At 44.7% G+C, this 25,472-nt stretch overlaps 1 protein-coding gene and 1 long non-coding RNA gene across 2 annotated transcripts in view; both read left to right on the top strand.

The window, feature by feature from the left end:
• The window catches only part of LOC146027111 (uncharacterized), a 39,095-nt gene extending 23,070 nt beyond the window's left edge, over nucleotides 1-16,025 (top strand). The window contains exons 4-5 of the long non-coding RNA XR_014454676.1: nucleotides 14,322-14,508; nucleotides 15,895-16,025. This is a non-coding gene — a long non-coding RNA (uncharacterized LOC146027111). The remainder of the gene's footprint in view (nucleotides 1-14,321; nucleotides 14,509-15,894) is intronic.
• Nucleotides 16,026-18,318: 2,293 nt separating this feature from the next.
• The window catches only part of LOC146026510 (uncharacterized), a 118,401-nt gene continuing 111,247 nt past the window's right edge, over nucleotides 18,319-25,472 (top strand). The window contains exon 1 of the mRNA XM_083157249.1: nucleotides 18,319-18,423. The gene's annotated coding sequence lies outside the window, so the exon portion shown is untranslated. The remainder of the gene's footprint in view (nucleotides 18,424-25,472) is intronic.

Here is a 25,472-nt window from a genome sequence, read left to right as displayed (position 1 = left end):
AGATGCTTGCTGGCTGAGGCCTACACAGAAGCTAGGACCCGGGGTGATGGAGGCCTTCATTTTGACTATTACGGCGGGAGTGCTGAGGGGGAACTGCCCTAAAAATATCCAGCAGGACCACCGGTGAGTCTCTACCTACAATAGCCGACCCTGCTTGGAGTAAGTTGTGGATCAGCCACATACAATCTATCACCCCCCTGCAGTGGGATCCCATAGGCAGGAGAGCAAGGTTGAAGGCTTGGGCCCATGTTACTATTATCCAGAGGAACCCAATACGAATAACAGGGTCTGAGGAAGTCCCCAGAAAGTGTCTTCTTCCCGGGCAACGGCACCTCCTTTCTTAGAGATAATATGTAATCCCACCATGGCTCTCTAAAGTGGGGGCACCGGACGTTTCTTAGACACTTCAATGATTTGTACTTTTGAGGCAGACTTAATGTAATTCTGCCAGGGGCCTGCAATTTTTCTATACTCCTATCCGCCCTGCGTCATTAGATTGTCTTGCCTATCTCACTTCTGTAATCATTACTAACATAATGCCGTCTAGGCGTCAGAAAGCTGTACCGGGGACTTCTAAGTCTTCTTTCTTCAAACACCCGTCCCCAATCCAGGGGATTAAACCCAAGTCTCCGGTACCAGCATCTCAACAAAAGCTTCCAATATCTAACGCCTCCACTGAACCCATTCCGGCACCCACTTCTCCTATTCCCAACATGGGAGACAACGACCCACTAACAATTGGTGCCATGAAACAACTGCTGCAGGCTTTCAAAGCAGACATCTCGCAGGAACTCAAAGCAGCTTTTCAATCTATTGACGCTGTGGAGCAACGGGTCGATCACCTAGAAACTAAAATGGGGGAGGTGGTGAAATCCCACAATGAGCTGATTGTCTTACATGAAGAATTACAGGAGGAGAATGCCATTCTACGTGGCAAGCTGTGTGACCTGGAGGACAGGTCACGCAGAAACAATCTCAAGATCAGAGGGAAAACCTAGTGCAATTCGTAACTGACACATTCACAAAACTCCTTCCCACGGTACACGTGTCTGATTTCCTCTTGGATCGCATTAATCGTATCCCTAAGGCTAAAAACGCTCCGCAGGGAGCCCCCCGAGACACTTTGATGAGGTTCCATTACTTCCACATAAAAGAGCGTGTTCTGTGAGCAGCGAGATCTTCAGATGACTCTGAATCATTTGGGAGACTTACAGTTTTTTGCAGATTTCTCCGCTTCTACCCTGGCTATGAGATGGTCTTTCGCACCAATCACCAGATCCCTAAATAATGCAGACATCCCCTATTGTTGGGGCTTCCCGACAAAACTGATAGTGAGACGTAATGAGACCACAACCATTATCACATCTCCATCAGTGGGGGAGAAGATTCTAGCGGATTGGAACGTTACCCTTTGCGCGCCTTCTACCAACAGGGTGGCGCAAGACTGGTCTACAGCTAAACATAATGCTTGAATGTAAAGCATTTGCTTTTCTCAGTTCCCAGATTGCCCCTTCCTGTTGATTGTGATGGTTACTTTGGTATGTTTTGAAAAGTTGCAGTTTGGGGCCTAGTTCTCCTCCATTTGGTGGCTCGGGCTGGGGCGGGGTGTGGAACACCATCCGTTTAAATGTTCGGTAGTGGACATGGTCTGGGCCTTCCCGCCTGCCTCGGTCGGAGGATTCACCACTGGAGGGTTATTAGTGTATCTATGCTTATTATTAATATAGTTATGTTTAGCTTAGTTAGCATGTCTTATACTCTTGTTCACTCACTTACATCCTTCATTTCCTCTTACGATGGACTGCGATATTTTCTCATGTCCTTGAGTAGGTTGTCCTAGAAGCTCAGGTCGGACTTTGCATGTTACAATAATACCATGGGTCTTCAAACTGCGGCCCTCCAGATGTTGTGAAACTACAAATCCCAGCATGCCTTGCCACAGTTTTGCTATAAGGGAGTGTTAAAACTGTGGCAAGGCATGCTGGGATTTGTAGTTTCACAACATCTGGAGGGCCGCAGTTTGAAGACCCATGCAATAATACGATTTAGTGGCACATACACACCCATCCCCAATTTGCTACCTCACTGATGTGCCATTTATATTTGCATCATCGTGTACATTACACCTATTGTCGAGACTCTTCGGTGCACCCTTGTACTAATACCCACGCCCCTATGTGCTGCCAACCTGGGCGGCCTTTTCAAACACCTGTACGGTGTCTCTTTCTTTGTTTCTTTCCCACACTGTATTTTTCCTACACTGTATTTTTCCTACCCTACCGGGCTGTTAGCCCAATGTCTACCCCTTTTAATCTCATTCCTGAATTATCACCCCCTATGCAACACTCATACAGCATTTAGGTACACTGGATTTAACACTATAAGTCTTCGATGTACAATATTGGACCTAGTCTTAATGCTCTTGAAACAGGTATATTTAGCGAAGTTTTTGATGCGCATTTTGCTTGTAGTCCCCGAGCTGTTTTGGTCCAAGAGGTCTGGAATACTTATTATGCCTATGGTACTCCTAAAGCTATGGTATATGTTTACTTATGACCCCAAATAAGCTTAAAATATTGTCTCTGAATGTCAAGGGCCTAAATTTCCCCAATAAGCGGAAAACGGCGTTGACGCATTTCACTATAATTAAAGCCCACATTGTGGCAGTCCAAGAGACACATTTCCCCGCCTCTGCCCCACCTCGCTTTTATAATAATAAATTTCCACATTGCATCACAGCCAATGGCCCCAATAAGAAGGCTGGAGTGGCCCTTCTTTTTTCACAGAGGTGCAATTTTTCACTCGCACAACAGATTGCAGATCCAGAAGACGGTATCTAATAGTTATGGGAAAAATTGACGATAACGCCCCAAACACTAAACAAATCCCATTTATACGAAAATTTTGCTCGACTCTCCACTCGTCATATAAAGGTTCGTTGATTATATTGGGGGATTTCAATTTAGTTCTTGATCCTAACATGGACAAATCAACCCCCGATCTAGACCGGCTGTGCCCCATAAGAGAACCAAATCACAAGCATTCCAGCGCATTTTATGTGAGTTTGGCCTTTATGATGTGTGGAGAGAGAGGAATCCTAGTGGCAGGGATTACACTTTTTATTCTGCAGTCCATAGATCCTTTTCTAGGATTGACTTGTCTCTTTCGGATGGGAGGACCCTCCAGCAGATTGAGTCTGCGGATATACTGCCGATCGCATGGTCTGATCATTCAGCTATATTGCTTACCTGGGATTTATGTTTAATCAAATTGCCCCCCAGAGCATAAACTTAAACTAGACCCTACTAACCGTTCTTTGTACAGGGAGCTTCTCAGGACAAGAGATGTGTGGAATACTCTCTCTATGTCTGAGGTACGAAAAAACTTATTTAGGATGAAGCAGACATTTTATTCCCAAGGAGACAGTGCAGGTAGATTGTTAGCGAGAAAACTAAGGGAAACAAATGTTGGAACGCACTAAGCAAATTACTAACGTGAAGGGAGTCACAGTAACAGATCCTCTAGTTATTGCCAATTCTTTCGCAGAATATTATGCATCATTATATAACCTTCGCCAAGACCCCCTTACACCTCAACCCAATTCAGAAGCTATAGATTCCTTTTTAATACACATTGATCTACCCTCAGTGGACCAGACCACTTTAAATTTCCTTGAGCGTCCATGGTCGGAAGAGGAAATCCGTGTAGTTATCGATAACTTGCCGGATGGTTATATCAATAAATTTTATAAAATATACCGAGACCGACTACCTCCGTTGCTAGCCCCTCTCTTTAATGAAGCATCGAAGCAGGGCTCTTTCCCAACTGAGATGTTGGAGGCCCGAATTGTGACCTTTCCAAAACTAGGTAAAAATCCTATAATTGTAATGAATTACCGCCCCATAGCCCTTCTAAATACTGATGTGAAAATCTATGCTAAATTGATTGCGAATAGGCTTAATCAGATCCTTCCATACTTAATTAACCAAGATCAAGTGGGTTTTGTGATGGGACGCCAGGCCCCAGATATTACGAGGAGAACTATACATCTGTTGGACGCCTTCTCTAGGACGGCGGAGCCGCTTTTGGTCCTGTCGTTGGACACGGAGAAGGCGTTTGACAGACTCCATTGGGGCTACCTACAAGCTGTCCTCCGCAAATTTGGATTTGGAGGTAGGGCCTTATCCTCTATTATGGCCCTATACTCCAATCCATCGGCCAAAGTTTTTGTAAATGGTATGCTCTCGTCCACGTTTACAATTTCTAATGGTACCCGGCAGGGGAGCCCGCTATCTCAGCTCATGTTTGTACTTGCAATTGAGCCACTGGCGGAAGCCATTAGATCGGCCCCCGACATAGAAGGCCCAGTCCTATTTGGGGCGCTCTTATAAGATATCTTTATTTGCGGACGACGTCCTACTCACAATTACTAATCCTTCCACATCCCTAACCTCTCTCCATAGGATACTGCATACCTACTCTTCAGTTTATACTATAAATTAAATAGCTCGAAAACAGAAGCTTTACCCATTAATAATATACCAGAACAACAGTCGAAAGAACTTAAGGCGAGCTACGGCTATGCGTGGCAGTCATTGAGCATTAAATATTTAGGTATTCAAATCACCCCTAAAATCTCGGACATAATCTCTGCCAATTACCTACCATTACTAAGTAGACTCTCCCAGATGACAAAGGATTGGATGCTTCTTGAGACATCATGGCTAGGCCGCATATCAGCTCTTAAAATGATCTTACTCCCTAAGTTGCTATATCTTTTTAGGACCATTCCCATCCTCCTCCCAAAACATCTACTAACCAAATTCAATGGGATATTCACAAAATATAGTTGGAGAGGCAAAAAGCCTAGATTAGCCAGAAGTATAATGTGCCTTCCTAAATCAAAAGGGGGATTGGCGTTCCCCAACCTTCTTTCTTATCAAGTGACCTGTATTTTGTCCCCACTCCACGAGTGGTTTGTTAGAGAGAATGTCAAACCCTGGGTCTTGCTAGAACAGGGTCTTGCCTTACCGTTAGCTATCACTGATATTTTGTGGCTTCCCCCATCTGCAGCCCCTAAGTGTATCGAACATTCTCACATCGAAATCACTCTCCCTTCCCCCGACCTGTCCCTTCCGGGATTGGCCCATATGATTCCAGACCTGTCACTGGACCTGTGGATAGCTCGGGGTATATTGACATTAGACTCTCTCCTTAAAGAGGGCACTTTAATCCCATTTAGTGATGTCCAAAACTCCTCCATTCCCACCAAGCATTTTTACAAATATCTCCAGGTATGACATTGGCTGCAGAGCACGAGCCCCACTCCACATAAAGTAGGACCTTTGCCCAAATTCATCTCCCATAGATTTGCTCCATAACCTGGTGGTATAACCTACTTACAGACCCACAACAGCCTAATAAATTGAATTTTCAAGGTAAATGGGAACGAGATTTGCAGGTTTTGTTATCCGAAGCTGAATGGAAAACAGTTTACTACAATTGTTTCCATATATCTAAATGCCAATCGCACATAGAACAATATTACAAATTGACCCATAGACTATACCTTACCCCGGCCCTCCTACATTCTATGTGGCCATCTACTGATAGCACATGCTGGAGACAGTGCAGGGGAGTGGGAACATTGTATCATATTTCTGGTCATGTCCAAAACTGAAGGGGATGTGGGACAAAGTATTTACGCTACTCTCGGGCATATCGGGGTTTGTCATATCTCCACATCCGAAGATAGCACTATTTCATCTATTTCCAAACCACATCCATAAAGATGTTCATTATGTGTTGGGACATATCTTAATCTCTACCAAACTATTTATGGCTAGTCACTGGCAGACTCCTTTAGTTCCTACGATCTTAACTATCAAAGAAGCAGTACACGACCATTACCGGTTTGAAACAGAGGGTTCTGCTTGCGCCATATCTTCTCTGTCCCCATCGGCAAAGTGGATGGCCTGGATGGCATATAAATTGTCCAAACCTACCTAAGATTTCTAGCCTAGATTTTATATATTATGATAGCCTTCTCTTATCTGTCTAGAAATTGTCATGTCTCCTTTCTCAATGCTGTATGTAATGCATTATCTTTATACCGGTACCCAGTGCTCGAAGTGGGCCGGTATACAACGGTATGGCATACCGGCACTTCACTTCGGGCACTATTTTTTTTTTTTTTCGAAAAGCCTCCGGAGATTGAATGAGGGCGTGGCCTGGCGTCGGAGGAGAGAAGTTCCCCGAGGCTCCGGATTTTATAACCTCAGAATTGGTCTCCCCTACACCCTCAGCGAGTCCTCACCTTGGCCCAGCCTCACCGATGCTAATACTGAAGGGCTGCAGAGCCAAGGAGCGCTTCCGTCGCTCTTGCAGGTTGCGGCCTTCAGTGCTCCTGAAGCCGGGGCCTAGATTTCTGCGGTCCCCCTGCCGGATCCGCAGGAAACGCTTCGTTTTGGCCGCCGGAGGTCCCCTTCCATACTGTATGGGATCCTGGGACACGGTGGCTGCGGGGACAGGCTCCGGATCACCAGCTGGTGCCCTCACAGTCCCTGGGGCTCCATCCAGCAGAGCTCTTTGGCCCGCAGTCTGCAGCGGCGGACATCTTGCCTGCTTCACCCCAGACACACCACAGGAGGCAGAGGCTTTGCTGGATTTTAACCCTACTACGGTCATCTCCTCTGCAGCTCCCTACCCTCTCCTGAAGCAGCTGGAGTAAGAACACCAATATCTGAGGTGAGCTACACGGGGAGAACTGTCACTGGTCTCTGCCCTTACCCCACAGTGACTGACTTTCTTTATAGAGGGTGAAGTAGGCACTGTTTACACTTCTACCTTTCCCCCAGCCAGTCTGGAACAGCAGCCTCCCACAAAAGGGTGCATATCTGGGACACTGACCAGTGGCATTGAGATTTTGCTATAGTCCCCTCTGCACCCCTGTACATTCACAGGACTTATTGAGAAGTGGTAATTGGATCTACACCCTCTAGACTCCCTTTTTACCTTTCAAACCTATCGGTGGTTATCTAGGTCGAGGCACTGACAGGGAGCCCAGCTGGGAGCGCGCATGGAGGATGATGGGAGCCTTACTGGGGATATAGAAGATGAAGTGCAGCTGATGCCCGGCAGCGTGATGGGTACAGGTGACGGGAGCCTGTGCGGAAGTCTGCGCTGCTACCGGTAAGTGGAAGCTGCGTCCTGGTCTGCTGTGTCCTTCCCATCACCCAGTGCACACCTGCCACTCTATATGGTCTGGCTGCCTACTAGCCCCTTTCTGCCCTCCCTGTGCACGGCCTCCTAACAGCGTCAGCCAGAGGTGTCTGCCGCTGGCATCAGGAGGTACACAGCTCCCACTTGTACGGCTCTCCCTTCTCCGCTCCTCCTCCTCCATACCTCCTACCCTTCCCCCTACCTCCTCTCCACATTTTCCACTTCCACTACTCCTCTCCTCTGCTTAACCTCCTTCTCACCCATCACAGTGTGTGGCAAATGTATATTGGGCATCACGGTGTGTAGCAAATGTATATTGGGAATCACGGTGTGTGGCAAATGTATATAGGGCATCACAGTGTGTAGCAAATGTATATTGGGTATCAATGTGTGTAGCAAATGTATATTGGGCATCACGGTGTGTGGCAAATGTATATTGGGCATCACTGTGTGTAGCAAATGTATATTGGGCATCACTGTGTGTAGCAAATGTATATTGGGCATCACGGTGTGTAGCAAATGTATATTGGGCATCACGGCATGTAGCAAATGTATATTGGGCATCACTGTGTGTAGCAAATGTATATTGGGCATCACGGTGTGTAGCAAATGTATATTGGGCATCACGGTGTGTAGCAAATGTATATTGGGCATCACAGTGTGTAGAAAATGTATATTGGGCATCACTGTGTGTAGCAAATGTATATTGGGCATCACTGTGTGTAGCAAATGTATATTGGGACTCACGGTGTGTAGCAAATGTATATTGGGCATCACTGTGTGTAGCAAATGTATATTGGGCATCACTGTGTGTAGCAAATGTATATTGGGCATCACTGTGTGTAGCAAATGTATATTGGGCATCACTGTGTGTAGCAAATGTATATTGGGCATCACGGCGTGTAGCAAATGTATATTGGGCATCACTGTGTGTAGCAAATGTATATTGGGCATCACGGTGTGTAGCAAATGTATATTGGGCATCACGGTGTGTAGCAAATGTATATTGGGCATCACGGTGTGTAGCAAATGTATATTGGGCATCACTGTGTGTAGCAAATGTATATTGGGCATCACTGTGTGTAGCAAATGTATATTGGGCATCACTGTGTGTAGCAAATGTATATTGGGCATCACGGTGCGTGGCAAATGTATATTTGGCATCACGGTGTGTGGCAAATGTATATTGGGCATCATGGTGTGTGGCAAATCTATAATGAGCATATGCCAAACACAGTAATGCTCATTATACATTTGCCACAAACGGTGATGCCCAATATACATATGTGTCTGTCCCTGTCACTTTCTCTCTGTGTTCCCGCTGTCAGTCTCTCTCTTCTGTCACTCTGTCCATTTGTCCTTGCTGTCCTTGAATTTTGGCTCATACAGTGTGGCACAATGTGCAAGGGGCACTAGTACTAAATACTGTAGTATAAGGGGTCCTACTAGTGTGGTATATAAGGGGTATGGTATGCTACACTTAAAGACACGCCCCCTTTTTTAGTGGCCACGCCCCCTTTCCATACCCCCACTTTCATAATTTCCACTTCGAGCACTGCCTGTACCTACTTATAAACTGTATGTCCTACTTCATCTACAGTGTTGTTATCCTCCCCTTCCCCATCCCCCCACTCCCCCCTCCCTTGTCTTTTCTTTTTTCTTCCCCCTCCCCCCTCTTTATTATGTATTCCTTATCATAATGTCTGTTTTGACATGTTTGAAAATTTCAATAAAATTTTAATCTTGAAAAAAAAAATGTTTTGCTGCCACCGCCTGCTTCATCTCTTCCGTCACCTCCTCTCTTCTCTCAAACTCCACCGCCTGCTTTCTTTATTGCATTCCCCTATCTATCTATTCATCCACTATATATTTATTTATTCACTCTATATCTCACTATATATATATCTCACTCTCACTCTACTATATCTTTTCACTATAATTTCTTATAACTTATATGCTTAAAAAAAAAATTTCTGCCACCGCCTGCTTCATCTCTTCCGTCACCTCCTCTCTTCGCTCAACCTCCATCGCCTGCTTGCTTTATTGCATTCCCCTATCTATTCATCCACTATGTATTTATTTATTCATTCTATATCTCACTATATATATCTCACTCTACTATATCTTTTCACTATAATTTCTTATAATTTATATGCTTCAAATTTTTTTGCTGCCACCGCCTGCTTCATCTCTTCCGTCACCTCCTCTCTTCTCTCAACCTCGACCGCCTTCTTTCTCTATTGCATTCCCCTATCTATCTATTCATCCACTATATATTTATTTATTCACTCTATATCTCACTATATATCTCACTCTATTATATCTTTTGACTATAATTTCTTATAACATATGCTTAAAAAATTGTTATGCTGCCACCGCCTGCTTCATCTCTTCCGTCACCTCCTCTCTTCTCTCAACCTCCACCGCCTGCTTTCTTTATCGCATTGCCCTATCTATCTATTTATCCACTATATATTTATTTATTCACTCTCTTGGCCAAATGTAATACGGTGAGAGTTTCAGAAAGTGAGAGATTTTGGGAGAGTTTTCCCCCTTTTTTTTAAAGCAGCAATCAATTACACTGCAAAACCAGGTTGATTTTGCCATGTAGTTGATTGCTGCTTTAAAAAAAAGGGGGAAAACTCTCCCAAAATCTCTCACTTTCTGAAACTCTCACCATATTACATTTGGCCATATATCTCACTATATATCTCACTTTATTATATATTTTCACTATAATTTCTTATAATTTATATGCTTAAATTTTTTTTGCTGCCACCGCCTGCTTCATCTTTTCCGTCACCTACTCTCTTCTCTCAACCTCCACCACCTGCTTTCTTTATTGCATTCCCCTATCAATCTATTTATCCACTGTATATTTATTTATTCACTCTATATCTCACTATATATCTCACTCTACTATATCTTTTCACTATAATTTCTTATAACTTATATACTTAAAACATTTTTTTGCTGCCACCGCCTGCTTCATCTTTTCCGTCACCTCCTCTCTTCTCTCAACCTCCACTGCCTGCTTTCTTTATTGCATTCCCCTATCAATCTATTTATCCACTGTATATTTATTTATTCACTCTATATCTCACTCTACTATATCTTTTCACTATAATTTCTTATAATTTATATGCTTAAAAATGTTTTGCTGCCACCGCCTGCTTCATCTCTTCCGACACCTCCTCTCTTCTCTCAACCTCCACCGCCTGCTTTCTTTATTGAATTCCCCTATCAATCTATTTATCCACTGTATATTTATTTATTCACTCTATATCTCACTCTACTATATCTTTTCACTATAATTTCTTATAATTTATATGCTTAAAAATGTTTTGCTGCCACCGCCTGCTTCATCTCTTCCGACACCTCCTCTCTTCTCTCAACCTCCACCGCCTGTTTTCTTTATTGCATTCCCCTATCTATCTATTCATTCACTATATATTTATTTATTCACTCTATATCTCACTCTACTATATCTTTTCACTATAATTTCTTATAACTTATATGCTTAAAATATTTTTTACTGCCACCGCCTGCTTCATCTCTTCCGTCACCTCCTCTCTTCTCTCAACCTCAACCGCCTGCTTTCTTTATCGCATTACCCTATCTATCTATTCATCCACTATATATTTATTTATTCACTCTATATCTCACTTTACTATATCTTTTCACTATAATTTCTTATAATTTATATGCTTAAAATTGTTTTGCTGCCACCGCCTGCTTCATCTCTTCCGTCACCTCCTCTCTTCTCTCAACCTCCACCGCCTACTTTCTTTATTGCATTCCCCTATCTATCTATTCATTCACTATATATTTATTTATTCACTCTATATCTCACTTTACTATATCTTTTCACTATAATTTCTTATAATTTATATGCTTAAAATTGTTTTGCTGCCACCGCCTGCTTCATCTCTTCCGTCACCTCCTCTCTTCTCTCAACCTCCACCGCCTGCTTTCTTTATTGCATTCCCCTATCTATCTATTCATCCACTATATATTTATTTATTTATTCACTCTATATCTCACCATATATCTCACTCTACTATATCTTTTCACTATAATTTCTTATAATTTATATGCTTAAAATTTTTTTCAAATGTAAATTTCAACTTTTTTCTGCCACCGCCTGCTTCATCTCTTCCTTCACTTCCTCTCTTCTCTCTACTGCCACCGCCTGCATTTTTCATCCCATTCTGTCACCTCTTCTCCTCTATTTACTGCCACCGCCTGCTTAATGCGTCTCATTCCCCATCCTCTCCTCTCCTTTCTATGCTGCCACCGCCTATATTCTGCGTCTCATTCCCTGTCACCTCCTCTCTTTGCTGCCACCGCCTGCTTTCTTCATCCCATTCCTCTCCTTTCTTTGCCACCACCACCTGCTTTCTGCCTCCTGCATCCTATTCCCAAACTGCTCTTACCAGCGTCACCACCAAATACAAAGGTCTCATACTACCTGACCGGTGTGTAGCCTTTGCCACTGTAGATCACACTCCTTCAAATCTTACCTGTTGACATCCATCCTCTTACCTTCTGTATTTCAGCTGATGTTCTATATGATAGCAAAAGTGCATTGTACCTATTACACCATGTGCAATCTGGTCACATTTATAACAAGATACAATATAGCATAATATAAATCTTTGTTTCCACGATGAAATCTATAGACACTTGGATAAGTTACTAGAATGTAACATTACGGGACTGCAGAGCATAAGCTGCTTTGTGACGCTTCTGTTTGCAGTAATGCGCTCATCTGTAGAGTAAGCACCTGGACCTGCACATCAGGGGGTTCTATGGGGAGGGGCCACATCTTAATGGGAAATGGTGGATAGGACAGAGTGTTTGTAAGTAATTGTTGGCTGGCTGCATTTACAGGATATAGGGGGAGATTCTCTAAGAATCTCCGCCCCTCTTTGCCGCCCATTGCATATTTAATTATCGCATATGCTGTAACATATGCGATAATTAAGGCAAAGGACAGCTCTTGCGTTAAGAGCTGTCCATTGCAGTGAGAGTCGCCGGGTCCCAGCAGGTCCCGGCGGCTCTCCCCTTCCTCCCACACCCGGCAGCGCCGGGCTCTCCTCCTCCCTGCACCCGGAAGAGGATCAGTGCAGGGAGGAGGTCACAGGTCCGGGCAGCACTGCGCTGTGCTGCCCGGACACAGGTGAGGGGGCGATGCGGGGGGTCGGCGCGGGGCGACGGAGGGTTGTGATAGAAGTCCATTGGCTTATATGGGGCATCGCCAGATTTTTCTGGCGATGCCCCCCCGCCGCGGTAACCCGGCGGGGGATGCTTACAGCATCCCAAAATGCGGTAAAAACTCAGATAACGGGGTTTTTACCGCATTTTTCGCTTAGAGAATCTCCCGCATAATATGTAAATGAGACTGAAGGGGTACAGACTGAGTATCTTTAGTTACAGAGAGGTCGCAAAATCTCTTCCCTGCTTACGGATCTTTCTTTTACAGGTTCTCAGTAAAGACCTTATTCTGGTCCCATGAGATGAATTTCACAGCGTTGCGTGTGGACCAAACTTTGTCCGCAGTGCCTGCCGTGCTCCCCCCCACACACACACACTGCACGCCACGATCCCCGGTACGGCTGCGAATGGATGATATGCATAATAATCCGTTCGCTGCCGGGGTGAAATCACTCGATGGTCGGCAACCATCGAATGATTTCTCCAGCGCTCGTAGATCAGAGACACCTGGATGGAGGTACCATTGGAATGCCCAGCGTGTTAGTTGGGGTGGTGCTTACCCTTTCACTAGGCAGCGAGTGTACACTGCATAGAGATCAGGTCTGAATCAGGCCCAGGGTGATCATAATGAATAGCAGGTAGGAAATAAATATGTGGTACACAAAAGTGCCAAGTTGCTCAAATGATTGGTCCATTTGGACCTTATTGGTCCATTGCAAGTGCTTGCAAGGGTGGGGCTAGTTCAGGCAAGGGAGGGGCTAGTTCAGGCAAGGGAGGGGCTAGTTCAGGCAACGGAGGGGCTAAACAAGGCAAGAGAATCACAGAATTCCCCCACCCTACAGGATAGTAGTAATGCAGAGAACTTAGTTTATTTCTCCTTCGCTCCATAGGGATAAATGTACACTGAGTTCTCTGCATTACTACTATCATACATGTATTCCAATGCACGGATTAATCCTTTTGCTGTACATACCATCTATGTATATTACATGCCGCATACATAATGTAGTGCTGGAACAAATTCACCAGCAAATGTAGGGGCATTTTCTAGTGAGATCACTGAGAGAATGACCTGAAATCTCCCCGGGTGTACCCCCCTTTAGTGTACAACTTTCCATTCTGAACATGTATTATTGGTTATTATAATACTGCTATACCCATATCTAGCTCCCTTTTACTTTCTTTATCATGCCCCCATTTAAAGTTGAAGTCTTCAATCAAACATGGTTAAAAATAATAAGAAAAATGAAGATATAATGTACTTACATGCAGAACCTGGCATGGTCGCATCCAGCAGTGCCTCTGCCTCACTAGATGAACTTAGACCAGGTGGATTTGGGAAGCTTCTCCAGCTGGAGGTAATTGACGAGAAACCCGTAAAATTTGCCTGCTCCGCCGCTGTAATTGGTGGGTAATTGGCCTCTTCTGCCTCCATTAGTTCTAGATGGTTATTACTGGAGGCAGAGGGTGGAAAGAATGCCTACAGAAATAAGAAGTAAAAGTGTATATCAGTGATTATTACATCTACCATAGGACTGGTAGAGGACATAAGACAGACAGAGGCATTTAGCAAACTTCTTGTTTGTGCCATTCAACCATGTGCCATTCAACATTCTTGGGGGTGATAGAGCCAAGGCACTTCTTCAAAAGGAGGCCCGATGGACATACATGTTGAACACTATCAGCGCGTTTGGGCTGAATGAGCAATTGAATTTGAATTGTTTTCTCTAACTCCACTTTGCCTTTATAAAAGTTTCTCTTTGCTGACAGTGCCTATTTGCTTAACATGTCTTATTCATTTTTGCCGTTTTTTCACTTCTCATGTTTAGATTATTCCATCTTTGCCTAAAACATGTAATTATAAGTTTTTTTGTCTCTCACAGTGCTGCGGCCTCTATGCAACTGCGGGAAGCTAACCTCCATCACTATGGCTACACCGTGCCTCTGATTGGATAGTGCGGGATGCTGGAAGCAGGAAGTGGCTGCGACTTGTGGTATGCAAGCAGCCGGCTGTTCCTTAGCAACCGGATACCCGTGACGTCATCCGACGTGCGACGAGTCAGCATGCAGGTGAGCATAAACGCGGGCTGTAGGCGCGGACTGTGCTAACACGGGGCTGGTGAAGGTATTTATTCTTGTTTATTGCATGTTTGTATCGCTTCTGATGAAAATCTGTGAAGATTGAATCGTTAAGCGGACCTTGCGTGTCCTTCTCATTATTTCCGTGAGTGTCGCCCGATTCTGTGGATATATATATATATATATATAAGCACAGAATTGCAGTAGATGTGAGGTCGCTACGGTGCAATTATAGGTGTTCATCTACTCTGTGCTATCAAGAGATATCTATATACTCTAGAAGTGCAGAGAGGAAAATGACATTCCAGAAGCTCACTATGGAAAGTGTAACCTGTGCTCTATAGTCCACTTTGTCTCCTTGTCAGCTTATTATGAGGCGCAGGATTATCAATTATATTAGAAAAATGTCAGAAGATGTAACGGAGCTCACATCTGGGACAATAAGAAAGTATTGGTAACATAGTAATTATGTCCTTTCTACTTGTGTGTCCCCTGCTAGAAAGAAAACTAAAAATGTGTCTTTGTCAGTGATCTTTATGTAACCCTGAGCACAAGAATAACTTTAGGGAACTTTACACTGTTAAGGCCCTCATACGCTACGCGATTTGGGCCAGAGGATCCAGCAGATTGTCTGTGACATCCTATCGGATCCGATGCGCAGTCCCGTGCGCATCGGATCAGAGCTCGGACGGGCTGCACATAAAATACATCTTATGTGCAGCAGTCAGCAGAACATCCTGGGTGCGGTGAGCAGGGTGCGGCAGGTGGCGAGGAGAATTGAAAAATCCTATTCAAAAGACTGGGTGGCCACTGTTTGGCTGAGAGATCTCTTTCAGCCAATCAGCAGCCACCTGATCTTTTGAATAGTATTTTTCAATTCATACACCCCCTGCCTGCAGATCTCCGAGATTGTGTGTGATAAATCCCATGTAATTCGTGTGTATAAAAAGGCACATCATGTGCCAAATCTTATTGAGCTCTCTCAGGTAGTGTTAGGATTAAGGTCAGGGTTAGTCTGCAGAAGAGGACAGTTAGGGTTAGGCACTAGGTGGCAGTTAGGATTAAGGTCAGGGTCAGGCTGCAGAAGGGGAGAGTTAGGCTTAGACACTGGGGTGGATAGTTAGGGTTAGGCATTAGGGGGTGGAGTAGGGCTAAAATGACTAAAACTTGACAATTTGTCAGTTAAACATTTCACCCTGTCTATCCTAGACACTGCCTAATTAGTGGCCCTGTCAGCCTATTGCATGCTGACATAATGGCTGTCTATATAGACAGAGCCGATCCCTTAATCCACACCCCAAGTATGTGTTTGGCACTTATACATTATCTGCTGACCAGCAATGAGTAGCTCATGGAAGTTCTGTTTTATACTTACAGGGAAGTATGGGGGCTCCATCCCAAGGGATTCCATGGCGACCCAGTCAATGTGCTGGAAGAAGGGGTGGTGGCGAATGCTGTCAGTAACTCCTGGTTCTTGGCCCAGATGGTTATTGACAAGCTGAAAAAGGTATTTGGATGTAATTATTCAGCACAGTTGCTCAATACAATCATTGTACAAACATTTCTGCTGCCGGCACAGAAGAATATAAAGGGATTTCTCCATGGCTACAGTATGTTACTACTGACATTCTATCTGGGATCTGTTGTGTGTCTCACATTACATTCCCCATTCCAAGAACATGTAACCATGCTGCCATTTCCTGTCATATGTGTCCTAAAGGTCCATACACACTGGGCGATTATGCCCAGTCGGTGTGCACAGCGATGATCGCTATCATTGCTGAGGGTGAAAGCCGCTCAGTCCATACACACTGGGCGGCTTTCCCCCTGCCCGGCGGGGGAGGACGGCTTTGCATAGTGCAGAGCTATGCAAAGCCGTCCTCAAAGCCGCTCATCTGCTTGTAATAGCAGCAGATGAACGGCTTTCCTGGCGATGATGCGGGAGCGTGCAGCATCGCTCACCGCTCACCGCTCATCGCCGGGCATATACACTGGGCGGCTTTGAGCTGAAAGCCGCTCAAACCTGCTTTTTTGAGCGACTTTCAGCTTAAAGTTGCCCAGTGTCTATGGGCCTTAATACTGATGTGTCTGTGTAACAATGGCTGCTCAGGTCTTGCTTGGCAATTGTATAGACATTTGTAAATAAGACTACATGCATTACTTACATACATCTTATAGATATACATACAACATATCACATAGGCATGGGGCACTAAGTGGACTCGGCCAGAACTTTCTATACCTGTTATCACTAGAAATATATGTATTGGTGTTTGATAGAAACATATCTGTACATTGTTATATTGTCACTATACAATAGTCTAACGTTACTTATCTGATTATTGTCTGTCTAACAGGAATGACTGCAGAGAAACCAGTGGGATGATGCAGGTGAGGGGCAAACACACGGGCGATTTATGCCCTATTTCTAAGCGATCTGTCTAGGACACTTAGAAATGAAGCTCGGATCGCTCCCTTTGTACACCCTACAGCTATTGTGGTTCGCAGCCCTGCACATCACTATCGCCCACAAATATAGACAGTGCATGCACGTTCTATCCTGCTTACATTACCAGTCCGCATAGGCAAACACTGCTCAGCACAGATTGCTCAGCACATATAGCAGGTAATTCCCATGTGTGCAGCTATGTGTGCTGAGCCATCTGTGCCTAAGCAGCACAGGACTCAAGTCTCCCCATGTACGGGGCTTTAGTTGACTATGTACTCCATTGTGATGCTCTTTATATTTATTAATCCTATTTATAAAATGCAGAAAAGTCACCTCTCAATAAAAAAACACCCATGTAGATCTTTTACTTATCTGTCAATAGTTATAGCATAGCTAACAGCTGCGTCAGCCGTCGCCAGAGAATAGATTCAGCTATTTTCCATAAAGCCACAATCTTTATTCACTGCTGCACAATGCGTGGCATAGCGGGGCATATGGTATGTGTACACTCCCGCTATGCATACACTTATATAGGAGCTGGCTGGTGCGGGTACATGCACCCTGCTGCTTTATGGGAGCCTGCACTCCCACTACAGCAAGCTGCTCTACGCAGCAAAGCTGTAGCAGGACACATCTGTAGTCAGTAATAGTGGCCGGCTGTTAGAGTGCAGAGTTTACTTGTAGCAGTAATTGGACAGTAGAGTAGATCAGATACTCTGGTTTTCAATAGAGATCAGAGGACTGAACAGATTGATCCTATAACACAGTGACTAATGGTTACTTACATCCAACATCTTATAAAGTTATATACAACCAATTACATCATTTATATTAATAATTTATAAATGTAATATCATATTTACCATGTTAATGAGGTCCATGGCGGCAGATTCTGTTGCGCAGAATCTTGAGTGAGCAGCATGACCTCCGGTTATCATTTCGTTCAGGATGACTCCAAATGAGAACCAGTCTTCGCCAATCATGTACTCCTTGCCGAAATACAGCTACCAGAAGAGAGCAATTGGTTACCAACATTTTAGCAATCACTTTATTTAAAAAAATAAAAAAAAATTAAATTAACAAAATAGCGGTAAAGATAACCCCTACATGTTATAGTAACAGCAGCAATATTTTATATTGTTTATAAATAATAATTACTTTGCTGTTTTTAGGTATATTGTGACCCGAGTTATTGCTCTTTCACTTGTATATGCTAGTTCACATACTATATATTGTTTATAAATAATAATTACTTTGCTGTTTTTAGGTATATTTTGTCCCGAGTTATTGCTCTTTCACTTGTATATGCTAGTTCACGTACTATATATTGTTTACAGCAGCTGTCCTGCCAACACACGGCAACAGTCTCACGTCATCTTCCCCTGGTAAGAGTCGGACCGGAAGTCGCATGTACCCGTTCCCATGGAGGACGCTATGGTGGAGGGTAGTCACTTAAGGTAATGCTGGTTACACACCAGAACGATTTTGCTCAGTCCCATCAATGTCGATGCAATTTCGTCCAGTTTTATGTAAATTGGGCACGTTTTGGCATGTTTTAGATCCGATTCCGATCTGATGGTTACCCTTTGAGCGCTTATTGTATGTATGCACTATTTCCATCTTTATCACTCTTGGGATTATTACTTTGTGCATGATATGTTTGCAACACTTTGGGTTCAGCTGCGCACTTTGGTCTGATTTGTATTTTTCAATCAAGATCATTCTGGTGTGAACCCAACATAAGAGTCGTATTGTTTACTGTTAATTCGGCACCAGACCCAGAAGTCCAATGCCAGAGCCGCATCGCAATTGACAGCTCTTATGGAAAGAGCTGTCCTCTGCATTAATAATCGCATATGTTAGTGCATGTGGGATTAGTAATAATGCGGTACCCGGGGAATGCTGGTGATGTGGTGGTGGTGGGGGGATGTTAGTGCATCTTCCACATGGAGAGAAATTGCCAACACTTGGCAGAATCAGAATTACCCAGAAATGTGCAATGATGCATGTGCGTGCTACAGTGAATGCCCTTTTTACCCAACTTGGCTATATGCCGTCACATACGGGGTTGGAATCAGGCCCCATGTACATAGTTACATGAGGAAACAGTAGGAAACCCTTTGCATTTACCTCAGGAATAATGACTCCACACCTTCTAGCACAGCCAGTAACACCCTCGTCTCTAGGCGTGATCTCAAGGGCCAGACCGAAGTCGGCGATCTTGAGATGTCCTGTTGGAGTCACCAAGATGTTCTCTGGTTTTAGGTCGCTGTGAAGAAAATAAAATCTTTGTTTTCATACAAACAGGAATTATTTGGTACATAGATTATATTGCACGTTACATGTGTACATTCTAACTAATAGTAGTTTTATATGTTTGGGAGCAAGGACTAATGTAATCATATTTAGGTTAGTGTCCATGTGATTCCACCATGTCATGTACATCTGTATGTGTTCTGCAGACATCTAGGTTATTTAATAGTGGAACCTTCCTCAGCCCAATAACCCCTGTGATACTAATATGTGTGGTTACAGCATACTGTAAATAACTAGTGATATTGATGTCATAGGAAGCGGCAAATGGAGGCTGATGCTGGTCGTTCCCAGTTGGGGAAGGGGAGCAGCTTATAAATGGGGTCAGTTTATTCTTATTTGTAACCAGAAAATAAATAATAACAATACACTGACACGTGGGCCAGGCAGCACATTGTGCTTATTGTGCTGTTATTCCCTGAGTGCAGCCGCTGCAATTTATCATTGGGGATTGTAAGCTTTTAGGGGTAATGGGCCTTATTCAGATCTGAGCTCAGTACTAATTTGTTTGGAAAATGGGCAAAACCATGTGCACAGCAGGTGGGGCAGATGAAACCTGTGCAGAGACAGTTAAATTTCAGTGGGGTGTGCTGAAACTGAAATCTAAATTGCAGTGTAAAAATAATGCAGCCAGTATTTACCCTGCACAGAAACAAAATAACTCTCTATACATGTTACATTTGCCCCACCTGCAGTGCACATGGTTACATTAAAAGTTAAGTTTTCAATCATAATCAGAAACAGAGTGCCCCACAAAAAGAGTCCACTTTCCCCTCTCCCCATTAGATTCATATAAATAGCAATTGGAGATGGAATTAAAGGAACCAAATTAGGTGAAGTTATCTAACCTGTGTCCATCCACGTCTTCCGCAATTATGTATTTTAGCTTTCCTTAATTTGTCATCTGTCACTCCTGCTCCTCTTACTTCCCTTACTACACCTCTCATAACCTCCGTCCTCCTCTTTTTTTATGTACCTCCCATTCCTTCACCTCCTTCCCCTGCACGTCTACTTTTTCCTCCTTGTTCTTCTGCGCCTCGCACTCCCTCCACCAGCTTCACCTGCACATCTACTCCCTCCTTGCTCCTCTGCGCCTCCCACTCCCTCCCTCCACCTGCTTCTCCTGCACCTCTCACTACCTACTTCCTCCTCCTTCCTCTGCACCTCCCCCTCCACCTCCTTCCCCTGCACTTCTTACTCCATCCTTCCACCTCCGCCCCCTGCACCTCTCACTTCCTCCTCCTTGCCCTGCATCTCTCACTCCCTCTTTCCTCCTGTACACCTCCCACTCCCTTCCTCTACCTCCTTCCGCTGCACTTCTTACTCCATCCTTCCACCTCCTTCCCCTGCACCTCTCACTCCCTCTTTCCTCCTCTACACCTCTGACTCCCTTTCTCCACCTCCCTCCCCTGCATCTCTCCCTCCCTTCCTCCACCTCCCTCCTCTGCACCTCTCACTCCCTCCCACCTCCTTCCCCTGCACTTCTCAGCACCTCCTTCCCCTGCACTTCTCACTCCCTACTCAATACTGTCCTCAGCTATAATTGAAAATAAAAGCATAAAACAATTGTGCAGAGACAGCCTCTGTGGCTACTGAGAGCTGTAGATAAAGATTGTACATTACTATGTAAAGGAGGCCATGTAACATGTAAGTGGGAAATATGTGGTAATTGGTAACATGTATAGCGTGTAGGAAGCAGACATGATCAGCATATTACATTCTGCATTATACACTCCATAGTAACATTGCTTTATTATACTATTATCATACTGTAACTATATAATTACCCATGGACTATTCCCTTGGAATGGAGGAATTGAATCCCGCATACTATCTCTGCTGCATAGAACCTGTTGGATAGAAAACAGGTTAATGTTATATTGTAGGATGTATAAATAATGGGTGTGGTATAGGGGCCCGACAGTCGGGGTCACGACAGTCATTAGCCCAACATCGGAATCCCGACTGGCCGGAATCAGACAGCATGGTGAGCGCAACAGAGCCCCTTTCGGGCTCGATGCGCTCGGCACCCTGCGGGCACGGAGGCTTGCTACGCTTGCCACCTATTGTATTCTCCCTCTATGGGGGTCGTGGACCTTTAAAAGGGAGAATAGCCGGTGGCCGTCGGGCACCCGGCTGTCGGTGTTTTGACAGTCGGGATCCCTTCGTCGGGTAAATGACTGTCGGGACCCCGTCCGGCACCCATAAATAATGGCTGAGTGATTCCCAGATGACGCTCCCCCATTCTCTGACAAAGGCCTCATTTGGTTTGTTTCACATTCACCAGCTGAGGTTTCCCATATGAGGTTAATATGAGGTTTCCCATATAAGGTTAATATGAGGTTTCCCATATGAGGTTAATATGAGGTTTCCCATATGAGGTTAATATGAGGTTTCCCATATGAGGTTAATATGAGGTTTCCCATATGAGGTTAATATGAGGTTTCCCATATGAGGTTAATATGAGGTTTCCCATATGAGGTTAATATGAGGATTCTGTTTTTGTGCATTGGTGCAATTCACTTCATATTGGGGGTTATTCTGGTTGATTCACAAGGCTATGAATTTGCAGCCTTGCGAATCCATGTAACCCCGCAGTTCGAATGGTGGTACGTCATCCCACCATTCACAAGGGCGATTTGCTGGCAGGGACTGCGAATGGATGTTACACAGTAACATCCATTCGCTGCCTTGTGCAATCAGCCCATATAATTCCATGGTCACCGGCCATGGAACTATGGGGAAGGCGTACGCATATAAAAGTGACTTATCCTACCAGCCGCTGTCATTCACTGCTACTAATAGGTTACACAGAGGGGATATGGTCATTGGCTCACCAGCATGTTGGTTGACAGTCATTAGGTCGACATGCATTTAGGTTGACATGAGTCTAGGTCGAGATGTTCATTAATTCAACAGCGTCAAAAAAGTCAACACGGGTTAGGTCGATAGTCAAAAAGTTGACATGGGGGTTTTCACATTTTTTTGTCCCAAATGTTGTACGCATGGTGGCGGGGGGTTACAGCGCATTACTGAATTAGGCCCTGAGTCTCAAACCATAGAATAGTAAATGCAACAGTTTTTATCTGAACTTTACATCTGACGTGTGTCATTTCCCAAACCACATACACAGCTGCCCCTTAGTGCATGGCCACCTTCATGTTGCTGCACACAGTGATGACAGCAGCTGTATAATCCTGTCACATGTGACGTGTGTCATTTCCCAAACCACATACACAGCTGCCCCTTAGTGCATGGCCACCTTCATGTTGCTGCACACAGTGATGACAGCAGCTGTATAATCCTGTCACAGCTGGGGTTTGTTACTACTAATAGTATTACTTTGCCCAATATAAGGTGACACATACAGTATAAGGCATATCTTATATACATCACACCACACACTTCCCACAGCACCCCCACAAATGCATGTTTTGCAATTTTTGCACCCACGCACCACACCTACACACACCACCCACACGGACCACCACCACACGTGTAACTCCACCCCCCACACTGTCTCACACCTCACACTAGCCCACGCACACCACCCATAAGCACCCCCACTTGCATACCTCTGCCACACACCATACTACAACACACACAACATCACCGCACCCGCTCCTCCACCACCACCCACAGCACCCCGCCATCCTTTTGCGCAAACAGGACATCCGCCCATCATACACCGCCACTACAGCCACACACCCCCTCCCCCACCAACGCTACACCGGCCTTTCACACATCCACAACATGCCCAAACCCCTTCCCTAACCCACCCCAAAACCCCACAACCGCCCCTCCAACACTGGCGGCAACCACTCCCCAGCCAACTACAACACCCTCACCCCCGCACCTCACACAACCACACCACCCACATGCACCTTCAACTCCACCACTCTCAAAAAAAATACCCCTCCAACAACACCAAGCCCCCCCTTTCACCACACGCAGCACCCTCACATCCACCTGCCAAAACACTGCACCTGCTCTCTCCATTTCGCATTACCCCTGCAACTAGCCACACCAACACCACAGACGCCCATTGTCTGTAAGCCCTGTTCATACCAACACAATAACATACTCCCTCTTCACAATCAAACGCCCTTTTCATCTTAAAAATGAAACCTCTAACTATAGTACCAATACAGGTCATCCTATATATAATTCAATGCAGATTTTACACACTAAAGGCATTTACATGTTAAGTGGGCGGAGCCCCTTACAACGGTGTGAAGAGCGCCCGTAGGGCGAGATGAATCACCTAGTGCTTTTATATACTGTATTATCTATTGATACATCAGAACCCTTCTGACTGAATACAAAATGTATATTTATAATATATAATCTATCAGTAAGTCCTCCCTCTAACAGCGGCTGTAACAACACATTACTCTATATCCTCACCTTGCACTGGAGATGTCCATGGGCCCATTCCTCATCAGGAGACTACGGAAGTCTCCGCCACTGGCATACTCCATCCCAAAGAACACGTGATTCTGTGTATGGTAGAAACAATAGTGTTATTATACATGGCAGGACAGGCAGAAGGGACAGAGCTAGGGCGAGGGGAATGTCACCTTTGTCCGAAATAACTAAGTAAGGGGAAATTCTATACATTATTCATTCACTTCTCATCTTCTCATGAGAATATAATGGACAGTCATGGGGAGGGGACGGGACCAGGGGGGCGGTGCCTAGGCCAACAGTACATAAGTGGACAGTCATTAGGCTAAACACTATAGGTCAATAGTCAATAGATCAACACATGAAATATGTCGACCTGCATTAGGTGTACATGATGAAAAGGTTGACACAAGCATTAGGTCGACATGTAAAAGGTCAGAGGCAGTCACAGCCGTACCGTGCTCTGATGGGAGAAGTAGCCATGGATGAGGAATGGGCACCCAGATGCAAGGTCTAGCACTTTTCTTTCCATGAATGCATGTTCTACGCCGATCTCTAGGAGCCATCTCTTGCTCATGACCTTCACAGCCAACAACTGGCTGTGAGCTGAGTGTGAGGCCAGGAGAACCTAGAGGAAATATTACAGTGTTAACCTCATAACCACAGTGTCCTGGTGACGTCATCCCTTGTGGGTCCCTAACACTAAGCTGAAAGGCCCCCATACACTAGTCCAATTTGGGCCAATTTCATCCAAATCTGATGGACATTGGCCTAAATTGGATGTGTATGACATGCCATTGGGTCTGGTGCGTGGTCCCCTATCATAATGGAGGCCAGACCTGCAGGTCTGACTCTGACCCCCTCACGGGGGGGGGGGGGGGGTTGTTGCTTGCGATATATCACATGTGAAAGGACCATATGCAATGTATTGCTTGTGATGTTGCCGTCTAGGGGGGGGGGGTATGGCCATACACTTCTGCGATACATCGCAATAGTGTATGGCCAGATAGGGCACGGAATCCCCCCATGCCAGTAAAGCCTAGCCACCACCGGGCACCACCCTAGAAATATGCTTTTGTGTTACTGTTAATAAGAAAAACTGAGTGATACATAAGTGATGGACATACATTAGACCAGGGGTTCCCAATCTTTTTTTAATCACGGCACCCTAGAGTATAAGAATTTTTTTTGCGGCACCCCAAGGCCAAAATAATTTTAATTAGATTCTTAGGGTCAGTTATAGGGAAAAGGTCAGGAATTGCTTCTGTTTGCACACATTTTATGATTGGCAGCCACCAGCACTGGTTTTGCTTATAAATAATTAACCATTAATAATTTGAGTTGGTCCTGGACTACCAACCCAGGGCACCCCTGCATGTGTCCCGAGGCACCCCAGGGAGCCACGGCACACAGTTTGGGAACCCCTGCATTAGACTGTGTTACACTGGTAAACAATAATAAAGTGCTACATTGAATGCTACCATGTGATGCCCCAAGCAGCCAGGCCGTACCCACTCTGGAGTATTATATAATACTTTTACTGCCAGAGATTTTGCACCTTGCAGGTTGCGTTTCAGTGAAGCAGCATCTTCTACACAATGTAAAGACGTTTCACACGTATATAAGTGCCACATGTAATACAGGCAACATTCCCTGATATTCTAGCTGATGCTGCACTGATAATGTAAGAAAAGGGGCCACTCTATAGCGGTAGGAGGTCACACATTACACAGTGCGTCTATCCTTCCATGCTTCTATCACCCCACATACTGTAACCTTATTACAG

The sequence above is a fragment of the Crinia signifera genome, chromosome 8 (genome assembly GCF_055691185.1).
Source record: "Crinia signifera chromosome 8, ASM5569118v1, whole genome shotgun sequence".
NCBI lineage: Eukaryota > Metazoa > Chordata > Amphibia > Anura > Myobatrachidae > Crinia > Crinia signifera.
The sequence above is the reverse complement of the archived record's forward strand: the minus strand, read 5'-3'. Positions and strand labels throughout refer to the sequence as shown.